At 37.5% G+C, this 11,395-nt stretch overlaps 1 protein-coding gene across 3 annotated transcripts in view; it reads left to right on the top strand.

Moving 5' to 3' along the window:
* Window positions 1-2,152: 2,152 nt before the first annotated feature.
* The window catches only part of LOC144959757 (uncharacterized), a 38,129-nt gene continuing 28,886 nt past the window's right edge, over window positions 2,153-11,395 (top strand). For 2 of the 3 annotated variants that reach the window (XM_078892478.1, XM_078892477.1), the window contains exon 1: window positions 2,153-2,947. The gene's annotated coding sequence lies outside the window, so the exon portion shown is untranslated. The remainder of the gene's footprint in view (window positions 2,948-11,395) is intronic. The other variant, XM_078892476.1, reaches the window with a different exon arrangement.

Here is an 11,395-nt window from a genome sequence, read left to right as displayed (position 1 = left end):
TTCTGGATAGCCTTAGACTTCTCTAATGAGGATTCATTTTCTTCATCTGCAATGAAAAAAAAAGTAGAAGATAATGAAATAGACGATACATGATTGGAAACAATGAATTTTATTTTTAAAATGCATTTCAAAATTTTAATTTCGTGAATCTATAACGAATCAAAAACAACAGCAACACAACAAGGGTAATAGTTCTTCTTATCATCATCATCATCATCATCATCATCATCATCATCATCATCATCATCATCATCATCATCAACATCATTATTATCATTATCATTATTGTTATTATTATTATTATTATTATTATTATTATTATTATTATTATTATTATTATTATTATTATTATTATTATTATTATTATTATTATGTTCACGTTGATAATAAAACTGACGCTAACGCATTTAAAAATTAAAATAGTAGGTTAACTCACCTTCTAGTTGGGAGTCCAGTGTGTAGAATCGAAGTATTTCTGTAAGTTCACTCCAACGCTTTAGGTTCCATCTGAGAATGTCTGGTGTTGGCTTTGTTTAATTCCAAATAAACCCTCATATTGAATTGACCTGATGCTGTGATCATCGTTCACCTCTTTAACTGTAAAGTAGATACTAAATGAGTGGACCATACCGATCCTAGCACGGCTATGAAGACTAAACTCAGAATCTGAAGACAGTCCAACAACACCATTAGAGGAAATCTCTTGAACAAAATAATCTTTAAAGTTTTTTCCCAACTCATTTTCTGTATTTTCAAGTAAATCTTTCTTAAGAAAAATTGATAACTCATCAATATCCTGAAGCCTGTCTCTAAATTCACTTGTCGAATTTAATGTCTGACGAGATGGTGCTGTTTTTCGCAAACAAGAAGGGGGTATTGTATTTAGCCATTTATTTGGAGAATAGCAGGTGAAGGATACCTTGATTTCCGTCTCATAGGAGCATCATGATGCCAATGATTGGCACAGATACCCATATAGTCTGCAACATCACTCGAATCGATATTATTTGGCAGTGCACTAATCCATATTTGTCTCTCAATTGGATCCGAATGAAATTTATATATAGTTGTCTTTTCGCCATGTCTATAATTTGAAGTGCAATCAAAAACAACATTTTCGAGGCATTTTCGGTTATTATTGATAAAAAAATAATGATAAAATGTTTATTATTTGCTTAAAATGCATTGCCGAATCCATTGTACAGGGAAAATGAGCAATAAACAACGGCAATTCACAACTACAACAAAACTTAATGGTCACTCCATGAAAATGAACAACAGAATAAGGGCGATTCACAACTACAAGTGGTCAATATGTACAAGCAAGACTGAATTCTTAAAAGTGTGACATATGGCACTACTTGACCTAGGTGATGCTAAGTGTGTGTATGTGTGTGTGTGTGTGTATGCGCGTGCGTTTTAGTCTTAAAACTCTAGATAGCTTTGGTATGCGTACGAGCGTGTTTGAGTAATGTAATTAATGCCATCTCATGCAGGTAACCGAGGTAACTCAACTCTCGCCCCTTCCCCCAGTTCAAAAAAACCATGGGCCTTCCAGATTTTTTTGGCCACGGTCGCTCGAACTGCACGTCTCTAGAGTGCTATGTTCCTAACTCAATCAATCTACAAATCAGCTTATCCCAATGGATCCCTTCCGGTCCGAGCGTGTCTATCAAGGGATTACCTGTTTGTTTCAACAATAGCCCACGGAGATACACCTTTCACACAGGTAATACAACAATGGTTGTCGGCGCTTTTGATCTTTTATTATTGTAATACGTATATATATATCGGCCTTGGGAGTAGGTCCAATATTTTAGCCCCACTAACTACATACTACAATGGACAAATCCTGCCTGGTCCACGCGCCGTCATAAGCAAGGGGGCGGGCCGACGGCTCGCTGACTGACTGACTGAATGACTGGCTATCTCTCACTCCCACCCCCACCCCGCCACTTTATTGTAAAAACCCTCTCTTTCTACGTCTCCTCTCCCCCCCCCCCTCTCTCTCTCTCTCTCTCTCTCTCTCTCTCTCTCTCTCTCTCTCTCTCTCTCTCTCTCTCTCTCTCTTTCTTGTCTTGCGGCCGAGGGGTCGTAAATCTCAACCATCAAAGCAATCAAGAACCACTCAATCACTCGCTACCTCTCTCTCTCTCGCTCGCTTACTACTAAACCAGGTAAGCAAAACAGCTTTTCATTATACAGCCTTACTAACTTTACGATTGCAATATGTCTTCAGATTCCTTCAACCGCAGACACGGCCTCTAACCCCCCACCTCCCCCCTCCCCCAATAACTTAAATCCAAATCCAAGGTGAACGATACTAAGATTTTCTATCACAAATTTTCATTCAGCCCCTGTTTTTCAGTGTGTGTGAAAGGCTTACGCCACTATTATTAGTGCTCAGTGGAGCGCGTTGTGATAAATTCTATGTGAGAACTTAGAAAAAAAAAAGCAATATTTTTCTCTTTTGGATTGCAATACACAGCTTGTTGGAAATTGAATTCAACTCGGAGAGACTTTCATACAGTGTTGGTGTTAGGATATAATATTTCATAGAACTTGGAGTAATAAACGTATGTTTTAATGCTGTAATATAATTATTATCATTCGCTGCCATTATCATTATGATATTTATTACCTATGACACAGTGTTGTAGAAAGTACCTAATAATGACTCGTTTCATACCCATTTATTTTCATGACCGATAAATTCATGATTATTACATCGATTAAATAAAACGCATATCACGTTTATAGTCTGTACGTAACTATAATTAGCGTGTGTTATAATATTTCAATGTGTTGTATTATACAGCGTGTTTTCGTGTTTTTATTATGATTGAGATTTCTGTACATCGACTGGACGAATTCAGTTTATTATTGATTCAGTTCGTGGATTTTAAATAGTGAAACCCCGCTTGGATTTTATGATCGTCAACACTTGGTAAGATTTTATATGTTTACTGCTATTTCTGCAACTGCTACCACTAACTACTACTACTACTACTACTACTACTACTACTACTACTACTACTACTACTACTACTACTACTACTACTACTACTACTACTACTACTACTACTACTACTACTACTACTACTATTCTACTACTACTACTACTATTCTACTACTACTACTACTACTACTACTACTACTACTACTACTACTACTACTACTACTACTACTATTCTACTACTACTGCTACTACTACTGGTGCTACTACTACTACTACTACTACTATTCTACTACTACTACTACTACTACTACTACTACTACTACTACTACTACTACTACTACTACTGGTGCTACTATTATTACTACTACTACTACTACTACTACTACTACTACTACTACTACTACTACTACTACTACTACTACTACATCCATTACTACTACTACATCCATTACTACTACTACTACTACTACTACTACTACTACTACTACTACTACTACTACTACTACTACTACTACTACTACTACTACTACTACTACTATCATTATTATTATTACCTTTGACAAATAAGTATCAAACCTCCTATTATTTCTCATAGAAGAGCCAAGTGCTAAATGTACTTTAGTCACAGAAAGCTAGTTTTGAAATAATAATGGGGCTTAATTTTTGGAATAGGCTATAATTTAGAATATAGAGTATACCAAAAATAAACAAAAAAAAAAAAAAAAAAAAAAAAAAAAAAAAAAAAGGAAAACAAATTGTAGTATTGAGATAGATGGCTCATCTAGATTGTGTTTATCATGAACAAAATTCGTGGTGAGTGAACTGGTGTGATTGTGCTATAAGTATAGATAGAATGCGGTTGGCCAAGGAGTTCACAACATTGCCATCCGGAAGTATAACGGACCAACACACAAACTCTGTGTAACCATGAACTTTTATAGTCTGGTTAATACAGATTAGTGAGAACAACTCACAAACGCGGATGGCAAAAACAATAACAAAGGCCTGAGTGACGTCATCTGCATACTATCTATAAGTTTATCACTGATTAGCTAAAAGTCATGAAAATGTGACTTGTGTACTTTTAGTCCTGGGGGTCTTCAATCTAGGCTATGTCGTCTTGTGTATGACACTCGCTTTCGGATCGAAAGATCCTGGGTGCGAGCCTTGTTCGGCACAAAGTTCAGTCCTTGAAAAATACTCTTTACTCACATTCTCTTACCGTACTCGGGTGAAAAATGAGTATCTGGCCGATAACAGTGTTGTCTCTGTTGGAAGAAAGAAAAATGTAATATCGCCTATCAGGTTTCATGTCTCGTCCTACATGTTGAGTGTTGCTGTTTGCTTGGGACCCATTGTAAAGCGCTTTGAGTACGTTTAGTAGATATTGCACTATATAAAAGCTAAACATTTTTTGGTGTTTTTAAAACTCACTTTTCGAGGTCCGATTCATCCATATTTTATATTACCGTTTTGAAATGGTAGTGGCTCACATTTGCCCGCTATCAAAACTATCAAGTTTTACACTATCAAGTACAAAAGACTTAAGAGCTTCTATAGATAGTATGCGCTTGGTTAAGAAGTTCACAACATTGCCATCCGGAAGTATGACGGACCATCACACACGTCTATTTATAACCTTGAACGTTTATAGATAGAACGAAGATGACGTCACTCAAGCCTTTGTTATTGTATTTTGCCATCCGCGTTTATGAGTGATTCTCACTAAACTGTATCAACCACACTTTAAAGTTCATGGTTACACACAGTATTGTGTGTTGGTCCGTTATACTTTCGGATGGCAATGTTATGAGCTTCTTAGCCAAGCGCGTACTATCTATAGTCTGGTTAATACAGTTTAGTGAGAATTACTCATAAACAAAATGGATGGCAAAAAAACAATAATAGAGACCTGAGTAACGTCAACTTCGTTCTATATATATAGCGCAACATCAAACTAAACGCACTCAAAGCGCTTTACAAAGGGTCCCTGACCAACAGCAATGATTAACATGTAGGACGAAACGTGACGCCTGTTGAGGCGATATTACCATCGTTTTTGGGGTTTGCTTGTTTTTTTTTTTTTTTTTCTTGTTTTTTTTTCGACAAAGACAACACTGTTAACGACCGGGTACTCGTTTTTACGTCTGAGTACGGTGAGATATTGTAAGTGAAGAGTCTTTTTCAAGGAGACAACTCTCCGCCCGTCAGGGCTGGGCTCGAACCCAGGGTCTCCCGAACCGAAGTCGGGTATCTCAAACAAATCAAATACACTACACAGCCGCAAGTTGTCTGTCGAATTAACTCGTTCAACCCTAACACCGACTATATCCGTAGTTTACCCGGGTTACTTTTACCCCATGCCTATTTATTACATTTTTCTGAGACAAATTATAGGCGTTGTATCGTTAGCTATAACGTTTTAGTTGTAAATGGTAGTTGAATAAAACTATCTATGCACATGCTCATTCTTAATACATTTTTTTTTCCAATTTTGAAAAGTAGCTAACATCTGTAGGATTTAATGGGTTAATATAATATTATTTTATCTAGCATATGCATACAAATATAAAATTCTATACACATATCCTTTGACAAAATATTGCATGTGTTATGATTGTGACACTACAATACAATATAATAATAATTATATAGCGTTTGAATGCGTAATGGATTGCATGTGTTTATTTAAATGTGTTTTTGTCTGGTGACACGTTGAAGTGTTACACACTACAAAAGCTATTGACAAAATCGTATACATTTATTTATCCCATCTGAGTCATGACAAAGGGCCGGTACTTGAAATACAATGCAATTTATCATACGTGAAAAGATCGCCTGTCTCGGTCCCCCCGTTAGCTCCGTTGGTAGAACCACTCGCGCTTCACGCGCAAAGGTTCCAAGATCGAACCTGGTGCAGTCGATATTTTTTTTCTTTGATCTCCTAGTCTACCCAGCAGCTGGGTCTCTTAGATCTGGCCGAAAGTACTTTGCAATAGACTAGCGTCCTATCCAAAGGGTAGCAAGCAATTGCTGTTGTCCGATTCACGCTATAGAATCCGGGATATACTCCGGTTCCATGACCTAAAGGCTATGACGGACTACTTAAAATACAATACAATTTGTCATACGTGAAAAGTTCGGCCGTCCAGTTCTTGTTAAAATGCGGCTATGTGATCGTGTGGTATGACATTCGCCTTCGGATCGGGAGGTCCTGGGTTCGAGTCCCGCTCTGAGCGGCGCATAGTTGAGTTCTTGGAAGAGGCTCTTTAGTCACATTTTCTCACCGAAATCAGGTGAAAAATGAGTACATGCGCGTTGACTGTATCGTTGTCTCTGTTGGAAAAAAAAACAACTAAATGTTGCTGTTGGCTAGGAGGTACTCCGTGTAAAGCTTTTTGAGCATGTTTTGTGGAAATTGCTCAATATAAGAGCTCATGTTGATTTTACCTAGATCTCGTAGGTCGGAAATTCGCGACGTTCATATTTCACTCCTTGTGAAGCGCTTTGAGTACATTTTAGTGGATATTGCTCTAGATAAGAGCTCATGTTTTATGTAGAGCAATATCCACTAAACGTGCTCAAAGCGCTTTACAAAGGGTCTCTGACCAACAGAAACACGTAACAATAATTAGAACGAGACATGACGCCTGTGAGGCGACATTACCATTTTTTTTCTTCTCTCTCTTTGTGTAATTTATTCATTGACAAAATAAGGGGAGCTAACAAAATTAAAACAATTTAAGACCGTATATGACGTGTTGGACAACATGGGTGATTCCTGTTGACTTCAGACTGACAGATCTTGTTTGATGGATTATCTATAGATAGAATGAACTTAACGTCACTCCGGTCTTTGTTATTGTTTTTGTCACCCATGTTTATGAGTATTTCTCACTAAACTTTATTAACCAGACTATAAACGTTAAAGGTTACATGGAGTTTTGTGTGTTGGTCCGTTATACTTCAGGATGGCAATGTTGTGTGCTTCTAAGCCAAGTGCATACTACGTATCTATAGATAGTTCCAAGATGACGTCACTCAGGTCTTTGTTATTGTTTTTTGCCATCCGCGTTTATGAGTATTGCTCACTGAACTGTATTAACCCGACTATAAACGTTCATGGATACACACAGTTTTGTGTGTTGGTCGGTTATACTTCCGGATGGCAATGTTGTGCGCTTCTTAGCCAAGCGCATACTATCTATATTATATATAGTATGCGCTTGGCTAAGAAGCTCATAACATTGCCATCCAGAATTATAACGGACCAACACACACAACTGTGTGTAACCATGAATTTTTATAGTCTGGTTGATACAGTTAGGTGAGAATCACTCACAAACGCGGATGGCAAAATACAATAACAAAGACATAGTCTTCCCTCATGGAATGTCTTGGCGACGGGATCAAATGGTGCCATAGCGGAATGGCAGTTTTTTGGGGTTTTTTTTTGTTTTTTTTTGTTGGGGGGCGGGGGGGGGGTTGTTTTTTTTTTAATGTGACGTTTTAATTAAATAACATGCCTGTAGTAAACTATAAAATGTAATTGTAATATTATCATTTGACGGACACGTTTACATACGTTGACGGACACGTTTACATAAGTAAACAAAGACATGACTCGATGTGACTCCAGTTTCCCTTTGTGGAAACGTGTCATCCGTCATCTTTCCATTCATCGCCACAACTCGACAAAGGCGTCAAGTCTTGACAGGCTTATCCATCCCACTTTGAAGGATGTTGCAAGCCAGACTACTCCATTACCAACGTCCTGTTATTTAAGACCTGCCTACCATTACGAGAAAGCGTAGAATTTACGAAATTTTGTCTTCAATTTAACTCTCTCCTTACCGATAATTTTGAGTATTTTCCCCAAAAATGGCATTCTCCTTCTTCTTCTTCTTCTTCTTCTTCTTCTTCTTCTTCTTCTTCTTCTTCTTCTTCTTCTTCTTCTTCTTCTTCTTCTTCTTCTTCTTCTTCTTCTTCTTCTTCTTCTTCTTCTTCTTCTTCTTCTTCTTCTTCTTCTTCTTCTTCTTCTTCTTCTACCAGCAGGAAAAAAATAAAAAATTGATTTTTTAAATTTCTCTACAAAACAACTTCATGTTCTTATTAATTAAACAAAGACCATTGTGATGTACAAAATAAATCTGAATATGGCATTGTGTCGTAACAAATGTGACGATTTTGCTGTAGATGGTAAGGAGAAGGTTAATTGAGCTTTTATTGAACACAATATCCACTAAACGTGCTCAAAGCGCTTTACAAGGGAGTCCCTGGCCAAAAGCAACATTTAGCATGTAGGATCGGACGGGACATGACGCTTTTTAGGCGATATTACAATTAGTTTTCGGACAGATACAACGCTGTTAACGGCCAGGTAACTCATTTTACGCCTGAGTATGGTGAGAGAACGTGAGTACAGAGCATTCTCCAAGGACTCTGAAAATGAAAGTTGATACCAGACTATTTATCTTTAAGAATTTTTAAAGTGTTATTTATTCCTTGTGAGGGTATCCTGTTGATATTTTTAAAGTTACGTCTAGGTGGTCTAGTGGTATGACACTCGCTTTCGGATCGCAAGGTCCAGGGTTCGAGTCTCGCTCGGCGCATAGTTGAGTCCTTCGAAAAAGTTCTTTACTCACTTTCTCTCACGGTACTCAGGTGTAAAACGAGTCCTACCTGGCCGTTAGCATCGTTTTCTCTGTCCGAAAAAAATGTAATATCGCCTAACAGGCGTCATGTCCCGCCCTCAATGTTAAATATTGCTGTTGGCCAGGGACCGCTCGTAAAGCGCTTGAGCACGTTTAGTGGATATTGCGCTATATAAATGCTATATTTTAAAGTTAAATATAGCGATTACAATTTTGTCTCCTAAGTAATCGGTTACGGATTTTTAGTTTTTACAAGTAGACGGGCCTGGCTAATCCATCCCACTTTGAAGGATGTAGCCAGATCCCTTACGAACGTGATGTTATTGCAGTTCAAACAAGGACAGCCGTAACTTACAGACTAGTGCCTCACGTCCAGGGGTTTGACGAGCAAATTAGATTTTCTTTGACACAATAGATAAATACGTGACAGTACATTCGTTTTGTATTAAGAACAAACAGTGTTTCAAATCCCCACTTCCACCTCCACCCCCCCCCCCCCTCCCCGCCCAAGAAAACAAACCCCGTTTTAGTTACTTAGTCTTTATTTACTTTTATTTTTTGACGAACCCTACAATACGCAGTAAAATTGCTACCTGTTCGAATAGACCCTGCTTCCGCCATCTCCCTCCCCGTTCTCTTTCTTTTAATTCTTCTTCTTCTTCTTCTTCTTCTTCTTCTTCTTCTTCTTCTTCTTCTTCTTCTTCTTCTTCTTCTTCTTCTTCTTCTTCTTCTCCTTCTTCTTCTTTTTCTTCTTCTTCTTCTTCTTCTTATTCTTCTTCTTCTTCTTCTTATTCTTATTCTTATTCTTCTTCTTCTTCTTCTTCATCATCATCATCATCATCATCATCATCTCATCATCATTCTTCTTCTTCTTCTTCTTCTTCTTCTTTCTTCTTTCTTCTTCTTCTTCTTCTTCTTCTTCTTCTTCTTCTTCTTCTTCTTTTCTTCTTCTTTATTCTTCTTCTTCTTATTCTTCTTCTTCTTATTCTTCTTCTTCTTTCTTCTCTTCTTCTTCTTCTTCTTCTTCTTCTTCTCTTCTTCTTCTTCTTCTTCTTCTTCTTCTTCTTCTTCTTCTCTTCTTCTTTTCTTCTCTTCTTCTTCTTCTTCTTCTTCTTCTTCTTCTTCTTATCTTCTTCTTCTTCTTTTCTTATTCTTACTTCTTCTTCTTCTTTCTTCTTCATCATCATCTTTCATCATCATCATCTCATCATCCTTCTTCTTCTTTCTTTCTTCTTCTTCTTCTTCTTCTTTCTTCTTTCTTCTTCTTCTTCTTCTTCTTCTTCTTCTTCTTCTTCTTCTTTTCTTCTTCTTCTTCTTCTTCCTTCTTCTTCTTCTTCTTCTTCTTCTTCTTCTTCTTCTTCTTCTTCTTCTTCTTCTTCTTCTTCTTCTTCTTCTTCTTCTTCTTCTTCTTCTTCTTCTTCTTCTTCTTCTTCTTCTTCTTCTTCTTCTTCTTCTTCTTCTTCTTCTTCTTCTTCTTCTTCTTCTTCTTCTTCTTCTTCTTCTTCTTCTTCTTCTTCCTCTTCTTCTTCTTCTTCCTCTCCTTCTTCTTCTTCTTTTTCTTCGTCCTCTTCAATCTGAAACTTCCTCGTGGAAGACTCATCAGTTCAGCATTCGCAATTGTTTTACCGAGAGCTATCCAAGTTGTTCCACAGTCTTATAGATAGAATGCGCTTGGCCAAGGAATTCACAACATTGCCATCCGGAAGTATAACGGACCAACACACAAACTCTGTGTAACCATGAACTTTTATAGTCTGGTTAATACAATTTAGTGAGAACAACTCACAAACGCGGATGGCAAAAACAATAACAAAGGCCTGAGTGACGTCATCTGCATACTATCTATAGTTGAGGGCAGAAAGGAGTGAAGATGGCCAGTCCACTCGAGATTGTGGCAACATAAATTTGCCAGGTTTCCCTCTTGTCCAATTGGAAGCCGCCCCTGTAATCGCACCCCGATCTGTTTTTTCTGACCTTTGTAAAATGGATAGAACGAAGATAACGTCACTCAAGCCTTTTTTTAAATTGTATTTTGCCATCCGCGTTTGTGAGTGATTCTCACTAAACTGTATCAACCAGACTATAAAAGTTCATGGTTACACATAGTTTTGTGTGTTGGTCCTTTATACTTCCGGATGGCAATGTTATGAGCTTCTTAGTCAAGCGCATACTATCTATAAATTTCGTATATTCTTCTCTCTCCTTTCCTTCAATGATTCCAAATGGGGTGTCCTATAGAGCTTAAATTTGTTTATAGGATTCTGTTGAACTGATTTTATAGCTCTTTGTTGAATAGCCATGATCTATATTAACTTTCCATGTGCTCGAGGTCATTGGTCACTTTGCAAAATGGGTTCACAGCTTTTTAAATATATCTAACATCACGATTGGTCATTTGATTCAGCTTGACACATGGGTATGTTTATAAAACATTTGTAAACAAATCAGCGTGTTTACATTTGTTAAGAAATATCCAATCGTTGGACAGCAACAAATCACGTGATTGGTGACCTGGTTGGACGAAAACATGAATAAAGATCGCTCCCATTGATTATATTTCCTTAATAGGATTCAATAGTCGTAACGTCACTTCCTTCCTAATGACGCATGGTAACTTAGTAACACTGGCTCTAAACTATCGGAACAATGGCGGACGCCCGTATGAAATATTTCTCCGGCGAGTATAAAGGGTATCTAGAGGAAAAAAAACCCACATAAATTTGATCATGTTTTGACTTTTACACATTCTGATCACAAGGCATATGAAAAGTTCTAGCCAGCA

This window comes from Berghia stephanieae, chromosome 14 (assembly GCF_034508935.2).
Source record: "Berghia stephanieae isolate SIO BIC M18660-M18661 chromosome 14, UCSD_Bste_1.3, whole genome shotgun sequence".
NCBI lineage: Eukaryota > Metazoa > Mollusca > Gastropoda > Nudibranchia > Aeolidiidae > Berghia > Berghia stephanieae.
The sequence above is the reverse complement of the archived record's forward strand: the minus strand, read 5'-3'. Positions and strand labels throughout refer to the sequence as shown.